Below are 26,198 nucleotides of genomic sequence, written 5' to 3'. Positions count from 1 at the left end.
GACAACTGAGAGGGGGCGTTGAATCAGTTGTCATAGATTACCAGAACCATTAGCAATTTAAACTTTAATACCAAAACCCAAAACATTAATACCGAAATAGCAGATAAACCAACTAAGCATAAACAATAATCACAAAATAAATATCATCCACATGACACCAAGGTTTGTACGTGGAAAACCCGGTAAAAGGAAAAACCATGGTGGGAAGCCTACCCACAGTTAGATAATACTTCTGCAGTAATTATGTGAATTACAATGAAGGGGCCTGTAGTTGCAGGAAGGCCAACAACCTAGAGAACACTGCTCATCACAAAAGGAGCTTCACTGACTACATAGAAATCTAGACTACAATCCAGAGAAGTGTTGAGCTGCAAAAGATAGCATCTCCCATGCCTGAGTATAATTCTGGTTAAGCTCAATATCGGAGGAATAAATCCTCTAACTTAAACCCAATTAAATGTCCAATGATTTATCAACTCCTCTACTTGAATGATATTACATTATTCGCACATTACATTCCTTGACCATGACCTCTAACAATAACCATGATGATCTACAATGAGATCTTACATCTATATATACAAACCCTCAACGATAAACAATTAGGTCGGCCACCAGACAATAAACCAATTACATAATCACAAACCATGTCGGCCTTAGACCAAAAAAATAATATCAACACATAAGACATCCCAAAAATACATTAATAGGTCCTATCCATACGTTCCATTAAAGCCGATCCATAACCTAGATCAACCGGAACCAAGTATAGGTCCACATGCCACAACAATGATTTCCAACCACCAAGTCTCAAACATGATCACCAAAAACATCCTAAAACTCCACCAGAAGCTGCACCAACACCACTTATGCAATTCATCAAAGATCTCCACCAAAATCTCTACTGGTGAAACCCTCATCGAAACCAGAAACCAATCTTCTAAGCAGGTTGGATATCAACCAATTACCAGACCAAAACCAACTGACTAAATATGAGCATGAGTATCATGAACAAACTGATTCCATCACCAGATTATACTGGAGCCTATCGGATCATGTCAGATCCAAGTTAACTAGAAACCACTCAACCTACCGAGACCAGAAGGGTGCCGATAAAGCATCCAAAAAGCTAGTGTTGGCATCAATGACAAAACATCAATGCAACACATAATCAATTCCACCAGATGGCCAACAATCTCCCCCTTTGACATTGATGGCAACACCAGACGTGAAAAACATCTAAGTACCAAGAAATGCCAAGCAAGTTTCCCCCAATGGAAGACAACCAAAAAACTCCCACATATAGCTCTGAATATCAATATCTCTCCCGTTTACTTTTCTTAATCATATCTCCCCCCCTTTGAATTTTTCTTTTTCTTTCTTTGTCTTTTTCACATCAATATGTCCCCCCCTTTGACATCAATGGTAGAGATATGAAAAAAATATCAAAGAAAAAACATAAACCATAAAGCTGATTACTCCCCCTGAGCAGTAGCATCTCACATCAGTGCCAGAATGAATAGTACCTCTGATAATGCATGTCAGACTGATGCCCAACCACATCAATTAAGTCTCTACCAGAGGGATAGAAACTCCCAATCTGTCTCTCAGGTACTCAAATGATTCCTTGGACAAAGGTTTAGTGAAAATATCTGTAATCTGCTCTTTAGTCTTCACATAAACTAGTCTAACTTCATTTTCTTCCACCTTTTCCTTCAAAAATTTATACTTGATAGATATGTGCGTTGTTTTAGAATGAAATACAAAATTGTTTGATATATCAATAGCAGCAGAGTTATCATAGTGAATAACTATCGATGCATCACAATCCACCTTTATATCCTTCAACATTTGCTTCATCCATAAAACTTGTGTACAATTAGTAGCAACAACAACATACTTAACTTCACTAGTAGATAAAGAAGTACATGACTATTTCTTGCTGATCCATGAAACCAAATTCTTTCCAATAAAGAAATCTCCACCAAAAGTACTTTTATGGTCATCAACATCTCCAGCCCAATCAACATCTGTACATGTACATAAAGTAAAGTTATCATCCTTAGGGTACCACATGCCATATTCTGATGTACCTTGCAAGTATCTAAAAATCCTTTTCACCCCCATCTCATGATTTTCTCTAGGATCACTCTAAAATCTTGAAACAATACAAACAACATTCATAACGTCATGCCTAGTCTGAGTCAAATAAAGAAGACCACCAATCATAGATTTGTATCTTGTAGGATTTACCGGTGCAGGTACATCTTTTCTTGTCAATTTATCACTTGTAACCATAGGAGTACTTACTGGTCTAGAATCTCCCATACCAATCAAAAAGATCTTAAATTCTTTCTCCATATTTTTAAAAAATTCTATGCATAACTTATCTTCACCTCCAAAAATAATGTCATCAACAAATACTTCAATAATCAGTATATCATCATCAGTGATCTTATAATATAAATTACTGTCAACACTGCCCTTAGTAAAACCAAGCTTCAAAAGATATTTATCCAACCTTGCATACCAAGCTCTAGGTGCTTGTTTCAATCCATATAAAGCTTTCCTTAACCTACAAACCATATCTGTATCATCAGATAATGAAAAACCATCAAGTTGCTCAATACAAACTTCCTCATCAAGATCCCCATTCAAAAATGCACATTTAACATCCATCTGATAAACCTTGTAGTTTTTATAAGCAATATAGGAAAGAAATAATATTACAGCTTCAATCCTAGCTACAAGTGCAAAAGTCTCTCCATAATCAATTCCTTCCTTCTGAGAATATCCTTTACAAACCAATCTAGCCTTATTCCTTATAACTTGACCATCCTCATTCAATTTATTCCTAAAAACCCGTTTAGTTCCAATAACATATTTATTTTTAGGCTGGGGAACCAAGGTCCATGTATTATTTTTCTCAATTTGGTCTAATTCTTCTTCCATAGCTTTCAACCAATGTTCATCTTTACATGCCTCAAATATTGATACCAATTCAGCTTGGGAAATTAAACATACCTCATTAGTTTCTAGTCTTCTTCTTGTCATCACTCCATTGCACTTATCCCCAATGATTTGATCTTTTGAATGAATCAATCTCACATACCTAGGAGTCTTCTGACTTTTTGTTCCTCTTCCCCATTCTTTAGTCACTCTAGAATTCTCTGATACTGCCGGAGTAACTGGTTCAACTCTCTGTTCCGGTAAAGGTGCTACTGGTTCATATATAATCATTTCTATTGCTAGTTCCTTCTCATAAACTCTGATTTGACTTTTGTTTAGCTCATCTACTTTGACATTAGCACTCTCCACAATTCTCTGCAATCTCTTATTATAACATCTATATGCTTTGCTTTCATTAGAATAACCAATAAATATGCCTTCATCACATCTAGGATCAAATTTCCCAATACTATCATCTCTCTTGATATACCATTTACTACCAAAAATTATGAAATACTTAACTGTAGGTGTATTTCCAAACCATAATTCATAAGGTGTCTTACTAGTTTCTCCTTTGATATGTACTCTGTTGAATGTATAAACCATCGTGCTCACCACTTCTCTCCAAGACCATTGTTCTAGCAACATCCAAGATAGTTCTTTTCTTCCTTTCCACAACTCCATTCTGTTGAGGAGTTCGGGGAGAAAAAAATTGTCTTCTTATACCATGCTTGTCACAAAAGTTATTAAACTCACCGTATGTGAATTCACCACCATGATTTGATCTCAAACATTTAATCTTCAATACTGTCTCAGTTTCCACTTTAGCCTTAAATATTTTAAACTTTTCAAATGCTTCAGATTTTTCTCTCAAAAAAGTAACCCACATCATTCTATAATAATCATCAATGATTAGCATGAAATATCTATCATCTTGAAAACTTTTAACTCTAGTAGGGCCACACAAATCAGTATAAATAAGATCAAGAACATCATTTGATTTATCTTGTATACTCCTAAAAGAGGTTTTGACCCATTTACCCATTTGACATTGTTTACATACCGAATTATAGGGCTTCATAATCTTAGGTATATCTCTAACTGCCTTAGTTGAACTGATCTTCACAATGCAATCAAAGTTCACTTGACATACCCTTTTATGCCATAGCCAACTCTCATCAATCTGTGTAATCAAACATTTCTTCTCAGCAGAGTTCAAATGAAATATATTACCTTTTGTCTATGTACCGGTTCCAATCTCCAAGCCAGATCTGTTAATGATTTTGCATTTTCCATCCTTGAACTATAATTGAAATCCCTTATCTACCAATTGTCCTACACTTAGAAGATTATGCCTCAAACCTTCAACATAATAAACATTGTCAGTATTGTTCTTACCATCCAATGATATAGTTCCTTTTCCTTTGATCATACATGCCTTGTCATCTCCGAATATAACTAGACCACCATCAAATTCTTGCAAAGATAGAAACTTCCCTTTATCTCCAGTCATATGATGTGAACAACCACTGTCAATTACCCATTCACCCTTGTCTTTAATTTTAGCAGCAAGTGCCTTCTCTTCAAGTACATTGTCTTCCAATGCTGGATCATCTTCCTTGATAGCCAGGAATACCCATTCCTTCCCATTGCCAGATCCACTAGTAGAGTCTTCTGCCAGTTCATCATCTGAATTAGTAATGCCTTCCTCATCCGCTATGTAGCATGATCTGTCTCTATTTTTTTGGTTTTTATACTTGTTCTAATATCCAGAGTTAGGCTTAAATAATCTTCTAACTCTTTCTTCAAATCTTGAATTCCTTTCAGGACATCTAGATACAAAATGACCAATCTTATTACATGCAAAACATTTAAAAGGTTCTTTTCCTTCATACTTACTTCCTACAGGCTCTTTAGGTACTCTTCTAGAAAATAGTGCTTCAAGTTTCTCAAAATCATCATCTTCTCTCTTCATATTTTCCAATTCCTTTGCATTCAAAGATTTCCAGTCTTGCTTACCGGTTGTAGATGTAGATGCATTAAAAGCAGTTTCAGACTTCACAACTCCAAAAGGTCCAAATTATTCAAGATCAAAAGAAGATATTTTCCCAACCAAAGTATCTCTATTGACAGATGTATTAGCCATTGTTATCAACTCATTAATATTAGTAGCCTTTTTTTGTAAGCCGATGGTAAGGCTCTTAGGACTTTAGAAATAATATCATCTTCGCTCAGAGTTCCACCACAACATTGAATTCCCATAACAATCTCATTTACCTTTTCCATGAATGAAATTATCCTTTCATCTTCTTCCATCTTTAGGTTCTCATATCTCACCCTATAACTATCAGGTTTAGCAATTTTCACTGTAGGGTCACCTTCATTAAGAGTCTCCAAATTATCCCGTATAGCCTTTCCAGATGATTTGTCGATTAATCCCATTATTTGCTGATTAGAAAGTGCACACAAGAGGACTTCTCTTGCTCTACAATCATTCTCAAGCTCCTTGTCCAGGTTTTTCAGAGGAGGATTTTGAGATCCTGGATTATAGGGTGTGACACCATTCTGTGTGATCTCCCAAATTTCCTTACCAATAAATTTTATATGAGTCTTCATCGGAATCTTCCATAATGTGTAATTTGTTCCATCAAGCCTCAGAATATCTCTTCGAAAGATAGCTCCAGAAGAACTAGATAAACTTGAATTGTTAGTCGCCATAGGATCTTCCTCAAGCGGTTAAGCTTTCTACAGAGAGGACCAAATATTTGATACTGATTGTTAGACAGTTCAAATAACTGGAAGACAAATGAGAGGGGGGGGGTGTGAATCAGTTGTCACAGATTACCAGAACCATTAGCAATTTAAACTTTAATACCCAAACCCAAAACATTAATATCAGAATAACAGATAAACCAATTAAGCATAAACAATAATCACAAAATAAATACCATCCACATGATACCAAGATTTGTACGTGGAAAACTCGGTAAAGGGAAAAACCACGGTGGGAAGCCTACCCACAGTCAGATAATACTTCTACAGTAAGTATGTGAATTACAATGAAGGGGTCTGCACTTGTAGGAAGGCCAACAACCTAGAGCTCACTACTCATCACAAAAGGAGCCCCACTGACTACATATAAATCCAGACTACAATCCAGAGAAGTGTTGAACTGCAAAATATAGCATCTCCTATGCCTGAGTACAGTTTTGGTTAAGCTCAATACCAGAGGACTAAATTCTCTTACATAAACCCAATTCGATCTCCAATGATCAACCAACTCCTCTTCCTGAATGATATTACATTATTCACACATTACATTCCTTGACCATGACCTCTAACAATAACCATGGTGATCTACAATGAGATCTTACATCTATATATACAAACGCTCGACCATAAACAATCAGGTCGGCCACCAGACAATAAACCAATTAAATAATTACAAACCATTTCTACCTTAGACCAAACAAATAATATCAACACTTAAGACATCCCGAAAATACATTAATAGGTCTATCTATATGTTACATTAAAGCCGGTCCATAACCTAGATCAACCGGGACCAAGTATAGGTCCACATGCCACAACAATGATCTCCAACTACCAAGTCTCGAACATGATCACCAACAACATCTTGAAACTCCACCAGAAGCTGCACCAACACCACTTATGCAATTCATCAAAGATCTCCACCAAAGCTCTTCCGGTGAAACCATCGCCAGAACCAGAAACCAATCTTCTAAGTAGGACGAATATCAACCAATTACCAAACCAAAACCAACTGACCAAATACATGAGTATCATGAACAAGATGATTCCATCACCAGATTATACCGGAGCCTACCAGATCATGTCGGATCCAAGTTAACCAGAAACTACTCAACCTACCGGGACCAGAAGAGTGTTGGTAAAGCATCCAAACAACTAGTATTGACATCAGGGGGATGGAATTTGCATGGGACTCTCTGGAATTGGAGGATATGGTGGCATTGGGTCTTGAATTTCTAAAGAATGAAAGAGACTTGCATCATTGGATGTATCATTTGATGGAGATGGCATAGATTGCTCTTGTGAAAGCTTAGTGGATGAGGAAATGGTGGGAGATATGAAAACTAATAGAGAGGAAATTTATTTATGGAAGGTGGGTGTGTCATTGGTGTCATTACTTTGAAATGTGACCTTTCTAGACATGGGTAGATGATCATGTTAAAAAATAGTCTCTTGTGTATTACCGAGTTATTGAAACAAATTGTTGAGAATTTTAGGTTAGCATCTCCATTGTTTGGGTGATCTTGTTTGTGATATCACTTTGACATTTCCATGTTGTAGGGTATTCCTTGACTGGACTTGTTTCATGACAGGTGACACATTGACTATGTATAATTGATGTCCAAAGGGTGGCATGTTTGTAGCTACACTTGTGTTTTTTTTGGACACCCTTGATGATGCATTTGAGCCCTAAAAAATTGGTTCAAAATATGGTGTTGACCCTAGTTGAATTATACCAAATTTTGGTTACATAATATTACTTCCTAGTTGTGTCATGTTGATCTCTAATTGTGTTGGATGGAATAATTTTGTATTTGAGATATGATTTAACAAGGTTTGACTTGGGATTTGATCAAATGAGGTTTGATATGGGACTTGATTGAATGAGGCTTTATTTGGGATTTGGTCAAATGAGGTTTTATTTGTGTTCATTGTTTGAAATTGATTTGCCATATTTATTTGTGAGAAGAGAGCTTGTATGTCTAATTGTGCAATGAGGGCTTGTATGTCAACTAGCTTAAAGTTTGGATTTGGACCTTTAAATTTTTGAAATAGTTTGGTCATCTAGGATCTACTCTTTTCACTATTTTTCACTTTGTGTTCCAAGATCTCTATTTCTCAAGATAATATCTCCTGCAGTGATGGAGAAGCATGGCTGTCTTTTTTTTGGGCATGATAGGTTGGATCCAAGTTTTGGGACATGTAAAATTTGGATTGACATGATTGATTGTTTGATTGCAATGACATGGCCCCATGAAAGTTATAAGGTTGATATGGGGAATTTTGTCGTCTCCTATAAGTTTGGGATCTTTTTTCAAACATTGCACTTATGCTATTTTTTTAAATTTTTTTAAATTTTTGTAGTTTGGGGATGAGACAAAATGTGACTAAGGGAGTGAAAAATGCGACTTAAGGATGACAATGAACCTAGTTTTTTTTTTTGAGAGAGTTTGGAAACCTTTAAGGCTACAAATTTGAAGGTGTAACCCTAAGAAATTTAAATGAAGTCAATAAATTTAAAGGACAAAAGGAAAAAATGATGGATAAGGACAAAGTCATGCCTATCGCTAGACTGGTGAGTTAGGGTTTTGACTCGATAGTGATTGATAGTGGATGGATTTCTTGATAAGGTGTAGACTTCTTAACAATGACGTAGGATTTGGTACTAAGACTTGAAGTTTTGGGATTTTCAAAATATGATTAATGATATAAATGTGATATGTGGATGACCTAAAATGAGAATTTGACCTAAATGTATATGTGCTAGAGGGAATGAAAATGGACTAATATGAAAGATTTTATGATTAAAACAAGGGATGCCCTAATTTGGAGATAATGCAAATTGAGGTGATAAATGATCTTATGACTTAGGAAAATGAGAATCTTATGCAAAGATTACCCTAAGATGACTTTGGGATAATGAAAAAGATAAACCTAAGATGTAGGAAGGATAATGATTATGTGAAGCTTATCCTAAGATAATTTGAGATAATGTTCAAATGAATCTAGGATTTCGGATATATGACAATTATGCAAAGTTAATCTAAAATGATTTTGATATGGATGTGGAAATGCACATAGGACATAGGATAAGGACAATGATACAAACGCTATTCTAAGATGATACCTATGCAAGGTTGAAACATATTAGATTTCCCATGTTTTGAAGATGTTGTAAGATGAAAATGCTTGACAATGTTTTGGATTTTGAAATGAGGTTTTGAGTTTGCAATTTCAATTTTTTAATGTTTGAGATTTTGATTTGGAAGTATTTATCACAAACACTCATAAAACATAGTAAACAGAAATGGTTGTTTGATTGCTTGACTTTGAAACAAAATCATAGTAATGACTGAAAGGGGCCTAAATTAGCTTAGATTTAACATCGTTGGTTTCAACAATTAAAATCACTTGAAAGCATGTACAATTTAGGTTGAAAAGAGGATACTACTCACTAAGTCCCTTCGCTAGAAAAGCATCACCTCAAACAAAGTGAACATGCAAAGATCTGGTGACACTGGCTCTCCCACCACAACCTAGGCACACCAGATTTTATTCCCCAAAGGTTCATAAAGTTTTTAAATAGAGGAATTTCATACCTCATGATGAAGGGTACATGAAGGATTAACTTCAAGATACGATTCACATTCCTTGGATTAGTGAGTATGGGTTTTGGGTTTTCTACGACAATGGTTATTGGTTATTCTTTGAGGAACAAATCTGATGAGTGGATTCACGAAGAGAGCTACTTAAAGCTTTTACAACCCTTATTAGAAGACCTAAATTCATATTTCACCTCAAGTGTAAGAAACCTTATGGAAAAAGCCTTTTATATAGCAGCCCCAAGAGAAATACTACTCGAAACTCACTATGAGGTGATGAAATCCCCATAGATATTTCTCCAATAAAATAAAACTTGGGTGTCGCTGACACTTTTCTCTTTTACCCAAGATGTCAAAGGTAAGGGGAGAGGATTCTCAGTGCAACTGTGGGCCCACCCTACATAGTGTAAGCACACAAGACACAAAAAAAAACACTCATTCCATTACAAAATTAAAATGTAATCTATAAAAAAAAACACACACAATTTGTTTGGGGTTATAAATCTTCATCAAACATCATGCACCAAAATTATTAGTCATTGGTTTATTTCATTCTTCATCCCATGAGTGCCAAGGGTGATGCACGATAGTCAATAACACAGGAAACCTTTATGCTAAACAAAATTAAAACCTTGCAAAATTGATTAATAAACACTAATAAGAAATCAAGTTATACCTATCAATTGTGTACAACAAATGCCCAAATTCACGGGAAGATGCTTCAACTATGCAACATGATGTTGCAACTATGTAATAGGAAGCTCCAATTGCACAAAAATAGGCTGCAGTTGCACAACTCTAGTTTCTGCCTACAAAATAGAGGGTAAATCAAGTCAAATTGCCAAATTGGTGAAACAAAACCTTAATTGAGCATCAAAACATTGAAATTGACTAAAAATAGAGTCTAAATTTTAACAGGGTTGTCGAGGAGGTGATTGAGGAGCTATTGAGGAGCTTGATTTTATTTTTGTTCTCATACTTGTTCAAGTGCTCTTCATAGGGCGTCTACATGTCATTGTTCTCTTGTAGTGTCCCTCCTTGACATACTTTTCTTTTGATGCATGGATATACATTTATGAACTTATTTAGACTCATTTATGATACTCTTGGTAGATAATTATAGTTTTGTTTATGTTTTGATGATACTAGTTTGATGACAATTATTTCATGTAGATAGTTGCTACATTATGTTTCATGTAGATGACGATATACTCAGGATTATGTTGATGTTGGGATTTATGTTTGGTTATTTATGCCTATTTGTTATATGTATGATGTGAATTATATTTACTTATGATGTTATCATTATTGGACATTGTTGCTGCTAGGATATGTTGTTGTCATTGATATCAACATATTCTTGTGATTTATTGCTCCGGTGAGTGCAAATTGGTTTATTGAGATCTTGGTTTATTCTATGGAGTATTTCTAGTATCATTATATTCTTCTGTATTGGTTTTGGTGATCTGGGAAGCTTAATTGATCATATCATATGATCCGGTTTGCAGTTTTTTTTTTTCTGATAAGTGCTTTGCAGAGTTCAGTATTTCCTCCTGTATATTCTGGTATGATCAGACCTTGAGCTAAGATTTTGGGAGATTGTTTGGGATGGTGTTGCGTATCTTCATTTTAGATGGTTTATGATTTGGTGCTCCACAAGTTATCTTTCTTTGTGGCAATTGCTATTGTTTGAGTACCGAGTTTCAAATGTTGATCAATGAAGATTTGATAAGTGATGTCGGTACAACTGTTACTGATGATTCTAGCGTTCTTGCTGGTATTTCCTAAGTATGTTCTATTTTTTTGATCTACATCGATCGTTGTGTGAGTTCTTGGTGATTTTGCTTAATCGGTGATGTTCTTCATGTTATGCGGTTTTCCTGGTGGCATAGCGTGTTGAGGTTGATCTTGGTGTGATAACCGGTGGTGATGAGAATTTGGAAATTTTATTTAGGTCCATGTTATGACATGTATATCCTTATATTGGTCCAGTGGTCGATCTTTGTACATGTGATGTAATTTTGTAATTGTGAAGTTGAGGGTTTAGCCGACCTTGTTGTCAAGGTTGATGAATTGTATAAATAGGTGATATTGTCATGTAATTTAAGTATCGAGGTTGTGTCTACATTATCTAAGAGCGGTGTATGTGTGAACAAGTGATTCATCCTTTGGCATTGTGATGGAGAAGAGATTGGTGTTGTAGAGAAGATAATTATGCTTAACCAGAACTATCATCAAGCATTTGTAGATGCTATTATTACAGTTCATTCCTTCCAGATTGTAGTTTGAATCTTTTTGTAAGTCAGTAATGATAGTTCTAATACTGAAAGACAAGTACAAATGTCAAGCTAATAAGATGAGAGGGGGGGGGTGAATCATACAAACTTAATCTTCCATAAAAACATCAGATTCAACCTTGGTAACATATACTTCAGTAATATAACCAAAATTGCTAAACATGCAAACTCAAAAGCATATAAACATCATAACACTCATAACACCATAATTAACGTGGAAACCCAAATAGGGAAAAACCACTGTGGGATTTCGGACCCACTAAGAAATATACTCTTCTAGAGTATGCTCGGTTAAAAGCAAATCCTGTTAAAGATTACAAACACATTACTAGATGTGACTCGGTTAAGGGATTTCCCTCAAATATGTTAGGATCTTCACCTTGTTAGAAGTGACCTTGTTAAAGGATTTCAAACACTCAATCAGAATGTCACCTTGCTAGAGGGTTTTACAAATAACACTGTTAAGTCCACTCGGTTAAGAGATTTTCTGTCACTTCTCAAAATAACAGTAATAAAAATCTATCTGCAACTTCACATCCAAAATGCTAAAGCAAATTCTTATTTGCTCAATACAATATAGACATAGAACTAATCTTGTCCATCTGCTGGGCTCTATACTCTGTTATTCAAAATAGGTCTTCAAGCTTCTATGCCTGGTAATCACTATGTAGCATCCCTGTGCATACACTTGCCCACATGCATTGTTTATCAATAGTTTCCTATTTATAAACAATTCGCCAACTGCTTAATCTCCTTGATCACATTTCCCATGATCAATCATAGCCATCAGATCTTCAAACTTTGTCCAGGTTCATTGTATCCTTCGATTTGAAAATGTTTTACCCTACCTTGGAACTTGCATACATTTCTTGGAACTTGTGCTAGGGTATTGCGGTTCAATCTAAGCTATAGATCTTCCTACCAATTTTCCTTTGCCATAGATTCTTTAACAAACTTCATTCATGACATACCAATCATTTAATCATAGCCAGCTCATCAACTTCCTTCATTAAATAATGCTTTTATTCATTCAATGTATTCTGTTATTACTCGGTTGCAACTCGGTAAATACTAAACTTCACTCGGTAGACATTCTGCCTTAATTAACCGATAGTGATAACCTTAGGGTTTACCGACTAGGTTCCTTAGGGTTTACCGACTAGGTTCTTTGCTCGGTAACATAGTATAGTATTAACCTTTCAATCAATAACATATGTAGGATATCAAAACAATCTAATCATCATGATCTCATCATTGTCTAACTCGATAATAGTTGCCCATTGAATAACGTATTTCTCCCCTTATTCATCATATTCTTTCTGTGTCTTTAACCGATATCTTTATACTCATCAAATCATACTTCTCAAGATATGGCAACATCATACTGAATTAGAAAATCAATTTCTTGACATCAATGACAAAATAATAATATTAAGACAGTAAATATCCTTAATCAGTTTTATCCATAATCATCAACAACCTTCTCAATATCCTTATTGAAATGCCAACAATCTCCCCTTGTCTGTTATAATGCCAAATGCCAACAAGTAAGACTTCCCTTAGGGATGTAGCCTTTCGGGTTATTATATGTGAGCAGTGAGCTCTACGTAGTGTGTCTAAATATTGGTGCATTCCCCATTGTAATATTTTCACACACTACTGCAGAGTATCATCTTATTGTGGGTAGGTTCGCATTGTAGTTTTTTCCTTAATCGGGTTTTCCACATCAAAATCTTGGTGTTGTGTGTTGTGATATCAATTTGCTTATCTTTTTTATTGATTTAGTTTATTTATGATTGAGTTAGTAGATCCGTTAGAAAACTAATTCACTCCCCCCTCTCACTAACAATTGGTATCAGAGCTAGATCCTCCAAAAGAATCTTAACCACTTGAGGAGATCCAGGATAGAAACTGGAGGTGTTATCTATAAGAAGGAGAGTTTGAGATTTGATGGAAGTAACTATGCTATATGGAAGAACCAGATGGAGGTGTACTTGAGATGTCTTGGAGAAGATTACTGGAAGATTACAAAGAATGCCTATTCTATTCCTTAGATTGGACCGGTTACTGCAGATGAGATTATGGAACCTGAAAAATAATATTAGAACAAAGGAAGCATTGTTGAGTGCCCTGACTAATTCAGAGATGAAAAATGTAATGGGACTTCAGATTGCACATGAGATCTGGGAGAAGCTTGAAACCTTGTATGAAGGAGATAAACAAGTCAAAGTTTCTAAGTTGCAGAGTTTGAAAGGGAAGTATGAGATGTTGAAGATGGGAGATGATGAGAACATAAATACTTTCATGGCTAAAGTGAATGACCTTGTCCTAGGTATCAAATGTGTCAGTGGAACCCTTGAAGAAGATTAAATTGTTGCTAAGGTGCTAAGATCTTTGCCTCCTTCTTACAAACATAAGGTAGCTTCTATTGATGAGATCCAGAGTGTGACTATAGTGACTAGAGACATGTTGGTCGGAAAGATTGCTGCATTTGAACTAAGAAAATTTGGTGAATCACATGGAAATTATGAGACAAAATTTAGAGCATCTGTATCTAGAAAGCAAAAGTATGATCCTGAAGAATGCAAAATATCCAAATTTGAAAGAGAGGGAAGAGAGATGGAAGAGAAAGAAAGAGAATTGGATGAGCTTGAAGCTTTGATTGCCTGGAGATTGCCTAAAGGAGCCAGTAAGTATGATGGAAAATTTCCCTTGAAATGTTTCTCTTGCAATAAGGTAGGACATTTTGCTTCTAGATGACTGGAGAGAATGTCTAAGTATGATAGGCATGACAAATTTGATAAGCATGATAGGAATGGTAGATATGAGAGTGAGAAGTATGATAAGCCTTACAAGACTAACTAGAAGTATAAGCATCAGAAGAACTATTATTATGCTACCAATGAAGGTGTTACAAATGAAGAATAAGAAGGAGATGAAGTTTTGTTTATTGCTATCAAAGAAGATGGACCAGTACCTATTGATTCCACAAGCTGCACTATTGAGGAGAAAGCTTTAGCAGCTAAAGTTGAAGAGAAAGATGAATGGGTGATTGAAAATGGTTGTTCACATCATATGAATGGTGATAAAATAAAATTTGTGAATATGGAAAGGTATGATGGTGGAATAGTAAGATTTGGAGATGACAAAGCCTATGTGACCCATGGTAGAGGCTCTATTTCTTTTGATGGTAAGCATAACACTGATGATGTCTCGTATGTTGAAGGTTTGAAGCATAATCTTTTAAGTGTTGGATAGAAGGTTGACAAAGGTTATGATTTATAATTCAAGAATGGTAAATGTAAGATCCTAACTGCCTCCAGTATAGAGATTGCATTTGGAACTAAGATTGAAGGTAATATTTTTCATTTGAATGCTAGTGAAAAAAGTTGTTTGATTGCTTAGATTGATGAAAGTTGGTTATGGCATAGGAGAATGTGTCATGTTAATTTTGATTCAATGATTAAGATCAGTTCTACACAAGCTATTACAAATTTGCCTAGAATTGTTAAGACCGCTAATCCAGTATGCAAGGAATGACAAATGGGTAAGCAAACAATAATTTGTTTCAAGAGAAAGAAGTATACATTTGATGGATTGCTGGATCTTGTGCATACTGACCTACGTGGACCTACAAACATTAGAAGTGTGCAGGGTGATAGATATTTTATGATGCTAATTGATGATTAGTCTAGGATGATATGGGTTGTCTTTTTGAAGGAGAAATAAGAAGCATTGGACAAATTCAAGATATTCAAAGCAAAGGTTGAGACTGGGGCAGGATTGAAAGTGAAATATATGAGATCTGATAGAGGAGGAGAATTTTGTTTTGGTGAGTGATTGATTATTTGAGAAGAATGGGATTAGAAGACAATTATCTACTCTTAGAACCGCATAGTAGAATGGAGTTATTGAAAGGAAGAACATGATTGTTTTGGATGTTGCAAGGACTATGTTGATTGAAGGGAATGTTATGAAGATCTAATGGAGAGAAGTTGTTAGCACTCTTGTTTACACATTCAACCAAGTTCATATAAAAGGTGATACCAATAAGACTCCTTATGAGCTATGGTTTGGTCATGTTCCTGTTGTGAGATATTTCAGAATTTTTGGTAGCAAGTGTTATATCAAGAGAGATGAGGATATAGGAAAGTTTGATGCAAGAAGTGATGAAGGAATTTTCTTGGGAGAAAAGCCTACCAACACTACAATAAGAGACTGAGGAAGATAGTAGAATGTGCAAATGTGAAGGTTGATGAGATCTATGGAAAATAAATCAAAGCATGCACATATGATGATGGTCAACATATGTTCTAACATCTATTCAGACTGAAGAATTGAAGCAAAATGATACAGTAGAGATAGTTAACCTAGATATTGCTGATGTCGGTGAAGAGATGCAGGAACCTGAAAAATCAAAATAATCAGAAGACTCTGAGGTATGTAAGATTGAATCACTTTGAAAATCAGATTATTAGTGATAAAAATAAAGGTGTGATGACTAGAAGAAGGCTAGCTACTGAAGAAGTATGTTTGATTTCCAAAATTGAACCTAAAGATGTTGATGAATCTTGCAAAGATGACAACTGGATAAGGGCTATGGAAGAAGAATTGAATCAGATTGAAAAGAATAACACATGGGAACTTGTGCCTAGACCTAAAGATAAGAATGTGATTGGTAATAAATGGGTATTCAAGAACAAATTGAATGAAGCTAGTGAAGTTGTCAGAAATAAAGCAATATTGGTATGCAAAGGATATTCACAGAAAGAAGGAATTGATAATGAGGAGGCTTTTACTCTGGTAGCTAGACCATTGCTTGCATATGCTGCCTATAAGGATTTCAAGGTATATCATATGGATGTCAAGTCATCTTTTCTGAATGGCGATCTTGTTAGAATTAGGGATCACTAAGAATGGAGGGGGGGTGAATCAATGATCTACTAGAAGTTAAATCCACAAAATTATTCTTTATCCACCAATTAGCGATGCATAACATAATTGAACATAAAAATTCAACAAAGAGTACACAAATCCACAACACTAGAATTTTTACGTGGAAACTCGGAAAAGGAAAAACCACGGTGGGTATGGAACCCACAATATTCATATACTATGGCCAAGAGTACATAAATATTACATAGATGGGGAATGCACTTGCATTCAGGCTCACTACCTAGAGCTCACTGTTCAATTACAATTGTCCAAAAGGCTACAACCTTCAGGGAAGTCTCACTGACTTACAATTTGATTATAATGAGAAAATACAATGAAATGAACTCTTAATTAGCATCTGACTATGCAAGAATGAGTTTCGGTTAAGCACCGAATCTCCGACTGTCTTCACTCTTCTTAATACTCTATTTCTATCTCAGTCAGCTACCGGTTGGTCTAAAAGAAAAGTGCACATGTGAAACTTTGCTCGATCGCACCAAAATGGATCACCATAACTCTAACACATCAAAAATCAATCGCAAAATCAATCTTATATATCCGGTCTTACCACAAAAGCAATCTCCTTTAAGTCAGCTTCAATAAGTGTAACGTGTAGCTCCAAATTGGCTTCAATATTGAACAAAACATAGCACCCGACAAAAGGATTATAATGACATGATTCCTAATGGTCTTTCCAATTACCGAGGTCATAAAAACAGTCACCAAAAACACCGCAATCATCGGAGATCATTTCAGATCAAAGCATTACTAAAATACCTTGATTTACAGGTTAACTGCCTATCGGTTACTCTAGCTTGCAGATAAGATGAATTACGACTGCCAAATCAAATCACCAAGTAGAGTTTCCATCAATGACAAACCTAAACAAACAAGCAACAACTGAAAGTCACCTAAAATCACCAGATGAGTGTCAATTGCCAACAATCTCCCCCTTTGGCATTGATGGCAATACCTGTGAAAAATGGCTAAGTGTTGAAACTTGTGAAACTTGTACACCAAATAAAAAAATTCTAAGGAATAAAATAATTCTAATGTTCCTCCTTAGATCAAAAATCCAAAAATTTGCATCACTGAACTGTACACTTTATACACAATCAGTCTATGCATTTTTCACCTTATCTCTCCCCCTTTGACAACAATGCCAAAGATGGGGTGTTGCCCAAAATTGATATACAAATGTCAGCGTAAGTATTCTTAAAAAATTCCAGGTATGTATCCCACCCACTCTTCAAGTTATCCAAAACTATGATAAATGCATTAAATACAGTAGCATAAATGTCCAATTCTCTCAAATCTGATGGTACAATCTAGACCATTTCCTTCATACAATCTGCCTTATTACATAGCATAGTACCTAACCGAATGGCAATTAGGTTCCGGAGTTCACCCACTTTCCTCAAAAATTTCTCCTTCTTTGCTTGAAGGCCTAAGATATGATCATTTAAGGCTTAATCTATCCTTTAATATTTTGGGTTAGTGTTACATTGGGGTCAAAAGATTGAGAGATACTAGCAAGCTTCTCTTGATAGACACCTATCCGATTATTAATATCAATAGTAAATTTAGGCAAAATGAGGCAAGATTTATACAATTTATCGGCTTCTGACAATGTGTCAGAAATAGTCTGCAACCTCTTATTCAGTGTTCCCCTATCATCATCAATCATTTTCAGGAAAGTTTGTTTTATGACTTCCTTAAACCTATCCAAAACTTTCTGAGTGGCTGACTTTTCCAAAGAATCAAAATTGGTATTTACACTATTAATCAATTGTAATAATTTACCAGAGGGGTTGTTATTTTAATCTATCTGTACATTGGAAGCCGCCTTCTGCAAAACATCTATAGAGATCAAAATTAGCTTTTTATCTTCATTTCTAATTTTACCAGATCTTGATTGGCTTGTGCCTGCAGAGCAGCAACAACTATCATTCTTTTGACCAGAGATATCTAGTTGAAGGGTTTATCAAAACTAATATTGAATTGCGGAAAACTCCTTGGGCTTTGGATTTTTACAGTGTCAATTTCCACAAGTACCGGGGTCTCTATTGTATTACTCTTTCCTCTATCTAATTCATCATGTTTCCCCTCTTCCCTCTTCCCTCTTCATAGTCTCAACTGGTCCGGATTTGACTTCTTTAGGTGCCTCCTATGCACTGGTGTCACCACTTGGTGCACCATCCTTTGCCTCTTCTGATTTATTATTTTGTTTTGTAGGCTCAACCTCAACAGTATCCAAAACTTGTTGCTCTGCAACATCTTGAGTATCTTCCTCTTTATTTACATTATTTGACAAAGGATTTTCAGATTGAGAAGGCTTAAGTGCATCTTTGTAGAGAGGATCATTCTGAATAATTTGTCTCCATATTTCTTTTGTCTCTTTCTTCACCTCTTCTACATTCCATATTATTAATTTGTTAATCTGGTTCTTACTTATAAACTCCTTTTTATTTGCTTCTTCAATTATCCCATTAGCTTCACTATGAGTAATATATACATACATTTGCAAGCTCTCTTTCCTTCATTTCTCTGTCAATTTTGCTTGCATACATTCTCCTAGCATCAATTAGACTATACAGGTCCTTTGGAATGGACATTTCTAATTCAATCAATATTTTACTAAAATTGTTTAAATAAAGTACATTCGCTTCCTCTACTTTCCTCTTCTCACCATCATCAAAATTTTCATAAAAAACTTCAACATTCTTCAGATTTCCATCTATAATTATTTCATCTATTAATTGATTTATTGTCAATGAGATAACAGAGTCAAATTTACCTTTTTGATTATCAGACTCCGACTGAGTCTTAACTTGATTTGCTCTAGCAGGCCTCTCGGTAGGGTCTAATTTAGTCTTCTTCTCCTTTTTCCCCTTTCTTCTCACCATCAAATTGAGGTTTTTGAATGACTCTATAAAATTCTCCTTTCTTTAGTGCCTTCAGAATGCATGTATCTGATTTTGTCTCAAATTCCACTAAAGAGACTGCCACAAATTCTCTTTGAGTCTTTTGTTTCTTCCTCGGAACACCTTTCCCCTTAGATGCATCGGAGGGATCTGTTCCAGCAGGAGGTGTCTTCACTAGAGTAGGAGAAGGTCCTATCACCTTCACTTTAATGGGAGTAGGTGCAGTCTTTTGTTTCTTGGATTTCTCAACTGCATCCCTTACAGCTCTAGCAGCCCTGAGTTTCTCCCGAGGGTGTCCTTCTTCAACAAGAATGTCTTCCATAATCTTTGTTACTTTCCTCTTCCTTGTCAGTTTGGAGAACTTGGAGTGCAACTCCATTGATTTCTCCTTGCATGTTCTGAACCTCTCCTCCTTGGTGTCTACCAGAGCATTTAGAAAGTTTTGTGCATAGGCATCCAAGGTAGCTTCATCAACCTCATACTCCATAGGTATTATCCATACTGTCCGAGGTTGAACTGCTTCCATTAGACATTCATCCTTGTTTACCATAAAGCATATTGTCCCCTCATATTTCTTAACAATTTCTTAGGGGATTCTCACTCTTTGATTCATTTTATCCTAAATTTTTTTAAAGAAAGCCCATAATGCAACATTTTGATTGTCTTGGTTGCCAAGTCTATCAAGTCCCTGCTTTATTTGTTGCGCAACTGGTTTGTCAAAATCCCATTGTACTCTATTGGTTTTGGGGATTTGATTCATGAAGTAGAGCGCCAAATAGATAATCAAAGAACCAAATTTAAAGACATGATTTTTGACCTATTTGATTTTCTTCAAATTTATCAACAACTCCTCCAATAGCACACTACACAGGTCATAATGACCATCTTCTTTGACCATTTTGTAGGCTACATGGATAGCAATGCCAGATACAAAATTTAGTCTGTTAGATTGGTATACCTTGTAGCCAATCATCATAGCAACAAATTTGACATCATCCTCTTTTATTGTGCTGATTTTCATCGATTGCCCATCAAACTCTGCACCGGTTAATTTGCTCACAATAGGGTTTGTTACCTTCCGCAACCCTGACTTTTCATCAGTTTGATTCAAAAAGGTAATTGCCCTAATCGCATTAGCAGTGATCTTGTATGGTTGGTCAAGCCACATGAATTCAGCATGGATCTTTCTTAACAAATACCTTACCCATTCATTCTCATCAAAAGTTGGAAAGCTTACAAATTGTGTGAAACCCTTTCTTTGCACCTATGCAAATTCTAGCTTGGGATTGCCGATCTCATCCATGATGTTGTCAGTATACAAGTCCAAGATGTCCTCAGAGTCGGTTTCTTCAACTTTGTAGTGAATGTAGGCTTGAACACCATCAATGTGCAATACACCGTGCAGAATGAAATAAAAAGCTCCAACCGGGTCATCTTCCATGGATTTGTAGGGGTGTTTTTTAAATACCGGACGGGTCCTGTCCTTAACCTCAACTACCATTGGAGTAGCAATGGAATATGCAGATTCCATTTCAAATTCTCAGAAAATCAGACTTAGAAAAATGCCATTCGAAAAAAAATACCTTAACCAACTGACGGATGCCCTAGATCTCTTTTCGGATTGCTTTTGCTCTCTGATCACCTGGAAACTTTGATCACCTTGTTCTTCAGATTGAAAATACTATTCACAAAGTGAAGAATGATTCTCGTATTTTCCCTTTTAACTTTGCAAACCCTAATTTCACTTTGAAATAAATGCACCTCAAATATTCAACCGGATGCCCTATTTCACTACCAGATGCCAAAATCAACCATTTAAGTTCCGAATATCAACTGAAGCTCAGTTTCTACCATCTATAATCCATCTACTACAACTCTCATCAAGGGGTAGTGCAAGATTTGCCTTAGTTTGCCTCCCCCTTAGGCCAAAAGCCCCAGTTACCAGACGAGGATTCTGCACTGGATTCAGGTATAGATATATTATCTGCCTTAGATTCATCCTTCTTTACCCACATCTTCTTATGTTGATCTCTGATCTCATTTACCTTTGCCTTTGCCTTTCCCTTTTCATTTTATTTGTCCTTGTCAACTGGAGCACTGTTTGCTTCTGCAGAATTTTGCAATATGACTGGTTTTGTTGCATGCTCCGCAAATAACATTATTCTTCATGGGTCTGAAGTTCATCTGATTTTGTCTTGTCCTGCACCAATTAGAGATATTTACAAACATTCCACAAGCATAGCATCTTTTATTCTGAAAGTTATTGATTACTTCTCTACACACATTTGACTTGTATCCAAAATTATTGCATATGAAACACTGACTGGTAAAGGTAGGTACATTATTCATGTTGTTCATCTTATTATTATTGTTCATCATTCCCCTATTCATCTCACTTCTACATTGGCTCACCATATGAACAAACTTGTTGCAAGTAAAACATCTACCATTAAATTTCTGGGCATTAGGCCGTCTTACCAGAGGATTCTTTCTCTTCTTTTGATCAAGTTTAGCATTGCCTTGTCCAAATTTGAATGATTAACCTTTCTCAAATCCTAGACCTCGCATATCCTTTCCATGTCTCTAACTTTCTAGCATCTCATCAAGACTTGCTAAACTAGCTTTGAATTTTTCTTTGTATTCATTGGCAGTAGCAAGTTCATCCCTCAAGGTAGAAACCCATCTTTCACATTCTTGACCATTATTCCTTGATTGTGTCAACTCAAGATTCAACTGATCATTCTCATAGGAAAGCTTGAAGCATTCATCAACTCTTTCCTTCAATGATTGTCCTAGATTCTCTTCATTCTTCTTCGGGTCCTCAATTTCCTTAGTCAATATCATCACAATGGATTTCATCTCATTATTCAAAGAAACATTCTCTCTCTCAAGCTTGTTAACTTCATCAGCTTTGTCCTAGAATTCCATGATATGATCTTCTTTCTCCTTCAACTTGTTCATTAATTCCTTCCTGTTTTCCTTTACAGATACTTGCTTGATCCTTTAGCTCACTAATGAATTCATCATCAACATTCAGGTTCTTCTTCAAGGTATAGACCTCACTTCTAGCTGCATCAAGATCCTCAAGTGCTACATTGAGTTGTCTCTAAAAACCGGAATCCATAGAATCAATCTCCTAGATCTTCCTTAAGTGGTTAAGCTTCTTCAGAGGAACTACGTTCTGATACCAATTGTTAGAATCAGGGATCACTAAGAGCGGGGGTGAATTAGTGATCTACTAGAAGTTAAATCCACAAACTTATTCTTTATGCACCGATTAGTGATGCATAACAGAAATGAACATAAACATGCAACAAAGAATACACAAATCCACAACACCAGAATTTTTACGTGGAAACCCGGAAAGGGAAAAACCACGATGGGGCTGGAACCCACAATATTCATATACTATGGCTAGGAGTACATAAATATTACATAGATAGGGAATGCACTTGCATTCAAGATCACTACCTAGAGCTCATTGCTCAATTACAATTGCCCGGAAGGCTACAACCTTCAGGTAAGTCTCACTGATTTACAATTTGATTATAATGAGAAAATACAATGAAATAAACTCTCAATTAGTATCTGACTATGCAATAATGAGTTCCGGCTAAGCACTGCATCTTTGGCTGTCTTCTCTCTATTGAAAACTTTGTTTCTATCTCAGTCAGCTACCAGTTGGTCTAAAAGAAAAGTGCACACATGAAACTATGCTCAATCGGACCAAAATAGATAGCTATAACTCTAACACACCAAAAATCAATCCCCAAATTGATCTTATATATCCGGTCTTACCCAAAAAGCAATCTCCTTTAAGTCGGTTTCAATAAGTGTAACATGTAGCTCCAAGTGGACTTCAATCTTGAACAAAACATAGCACCAAATGATTATAATCACACGCTTCCTAAGGGTCTTACCAATCACCAAGGTCACAAAAACAATCACCAAAAATACTGCAATCATCAGAGATCATTCCTGATCAAACCATTACTGAAATACCTTGATTTACCAATTAACTCCAGCTTTTGAGTAAGATGAATCACGACTGCTGAATCGAATCACCAAGTAGAGTTTCCATCAATGACAACCCTAAACAAACAAGCAACCACTGGAAGTCACCTGAAATCACCGGATGAGTGTCAATTTGCAACAAATCTTGAGGAAGAAGTCTACATTGAGCAACCTGATGGATTTTCATTATCAGATGATGGTGACATGGTATGCAAACTGAAGAAAGCTCTTTATGGATTGAAACAAGCCCCTAGAGCCTGGTATGGTAGATTGGATAACTACCTGCTGAAATTGGGATTTAATAAAGGTATTGTTGATAGTAATCTGTATTTTAAGATTGTGAATGATAACATCTTGATTGTTGAAGTTTTTGTTGATAATATTATATTTGGAGGAGATGATAACTTGAGCATGTAGTTTTCTGGTGATATGCAAAAAGAATTTGAGATGTCTATGATAAGAGAGATGAATTTTTTCTTAGGATTGAAGATTTCATAGACTAGAAAAGGTATTTTAATATCTCAAACTAAATATGTGAAGGAATTATTGAAGAAGTTTGGGTTAGATGACTCCAAACCGGTTGGAACTCCTATGGTGACTGGTTGCAAATTATCTAAAAATGATGAATCTTTGAAAGCTAATCAGTCTTTCTATAGATATATGGTTGTTGGACTGCTATATTTGACTTAGACTAGATTGGACATTATGCATGCTATGTGCATGGCTGCTAGATATCAAGATGACCCAAAAGAGTCATGTCACTACGGTAAAGATAATATTCAGATACTTGAAAGGAACTATGGATTATGGTTTCTGGTATCCGAGGAATGATGATTTCATGTTATGTTCTTACACTAATGCTGATTAGGCTGGTGATGTTGATGACCAGAAGAGTACCTCCGGTGGTGTTTTCTTTTTGGGGAAGAAATTGGTTTTATGGGCTAGTAAGAAACAAGATTCAGTGTCCTTATCTACTACTGAAGTTGAGTACATTGCTGCTGCTAGTAATTGCACTCAGGTAGTTTGGATGAAGCAAATGTTGAAGGATATCAAAGTTATCTATGATGAGCCTACTATCATATATTGTGATAATTCTAGTGCTATTAATATGTCAAAGAATCTGGTGCAACATTCAAAGACTAAACATGTATCAATCAAGTATCATTTCTTGGAAGAAAAAGTTAGTGAAGAAGAAGTAAAGTTGGAATATGTATCTACAAAGGAACACATTGCTGATATTTTCACTAAGCCTTTGCCTGCAGATACATTTATCTATTTGAGAGACAAGTTAAGGATATCTACCCATCCCGATGAGAACTAGATGTATTAAGTTGCATCAATTCGGTGGACTCCACAGTCTTATATTTTTGTAAATATGGATGAGTTGGTGTTGCTCCTTTGGTGGAGTAGTCTGTTGGTTTGGTTTTCTGTTTTGAGCATCTTTGGCATTGTTGTCAAAGGGGGTGGAGAAGCATGTGAAAAACTATTTTATCTGTCTGATCGTAGGGGGAGTTTTTTGGAGATGTTTTCTTTCTTTTCATTGATTATTTTTCACATTCATATGTTGCCATCAATTCCAAAGGGGGAGATTGTTGGACATTGCTGCTACTAGGATATGTTGTTGTCATTGATGTCAACATATTCATGTGGTTTATTTCTCCGGTGATTGTAGATTGGTTTATTGGGATCTTGGTTTATTGTATGGAGTATTTCTAGTATCATTATATTATTTTGTATTGGTTTTGGTGATCCGGGAAGCTTAATTGATCATATCATATGATCTGGTTTGCAGTTTGTTTTTCTGATCAGTGCTTTGTAGAGTTCAGTATTTCCTCTGGTATATTCTAGTATGATTAGATCTTGAGCTGAGATTTTGGGACATTGTTTGGGATGGTCTTGTGTATCTTTATTTCATATGGTTCATGATTTTGTGCTCCACAAGTTATCTTTCTTCGTAATAGTTGTTGTTTGAGTACTCTTGAGTTTCAAATGTTGATCGATGAAGATTTGATAAGTGGTGTTGGTACAACTATTACTGATGATTAAAGAATGCTTGCTGGTGTTTCCTAAGTATGTCCTATTTTTTTTATGATCCGCATTGATTATTGTGCGAGTTCTTGGTGATTTTTCTTAGCCGGTGATGTTCTTCGTGTTATGTTGTTTTCTTGGTAACATAGCATGTTGCAGTTGATCTTGGCATAATTATCGATGGTGATGAGCATTTGGAAATTTTATTTAGGTCCATGTTATGTCATGTATATCATTATATTGGTCCGGTGGTTGATCTTTATATCGTGTGATGTAATTTTGTAATTGTGAAGTTGAGGGTCTAGCCGACCTTGTTGTCAAGGTTGATGAATTGTATAAATAGGTGATATTGTCATGTAATTTAAGTATCAAGGTCGTGTCTATATTATCTGAGAGTGGTGTAGGGGCGAACAAGTGATTCATCCTTCGACATTGTAATTGAACAGAGATTGGTGTTACAAAGAAGACAATTGTGCTTAAGCGGAACTGTCATCAGGCATTTGTAGATGCTATTATTGTAATTCATTCCTTCTGGATTGTAGTTTGAATCTTGTTGTAAGTTAGTGAGACTTCCCTGAGGATTGTAGCCCTCCGGGTTATTATATTTGAGCAGTGAGCTTTAGGCAGTGTGCCTGAATGCTGGTGCATTCCCCATTGTAATATTTTAACATACTACT

The sequence above is a fragment of the Cryptomeria japonica genome, chromosome 11 (genome assembly GCF_030272615.1).
Source record: "Cryptomeria japonica chromosome 11, Sugi_1.0, whole genome shotgun sequence".
In the NCBI taxonomy this organism is placed as follows: Eukaryota; Viridiplantae; Streptophyta; class Pinopsida; order Cupressales; family Cupressaceae; genus Cryptomeria; species Cryptomeria japonica.
This window is presented reverse-complemented; position numbering follows the sequence as displayed.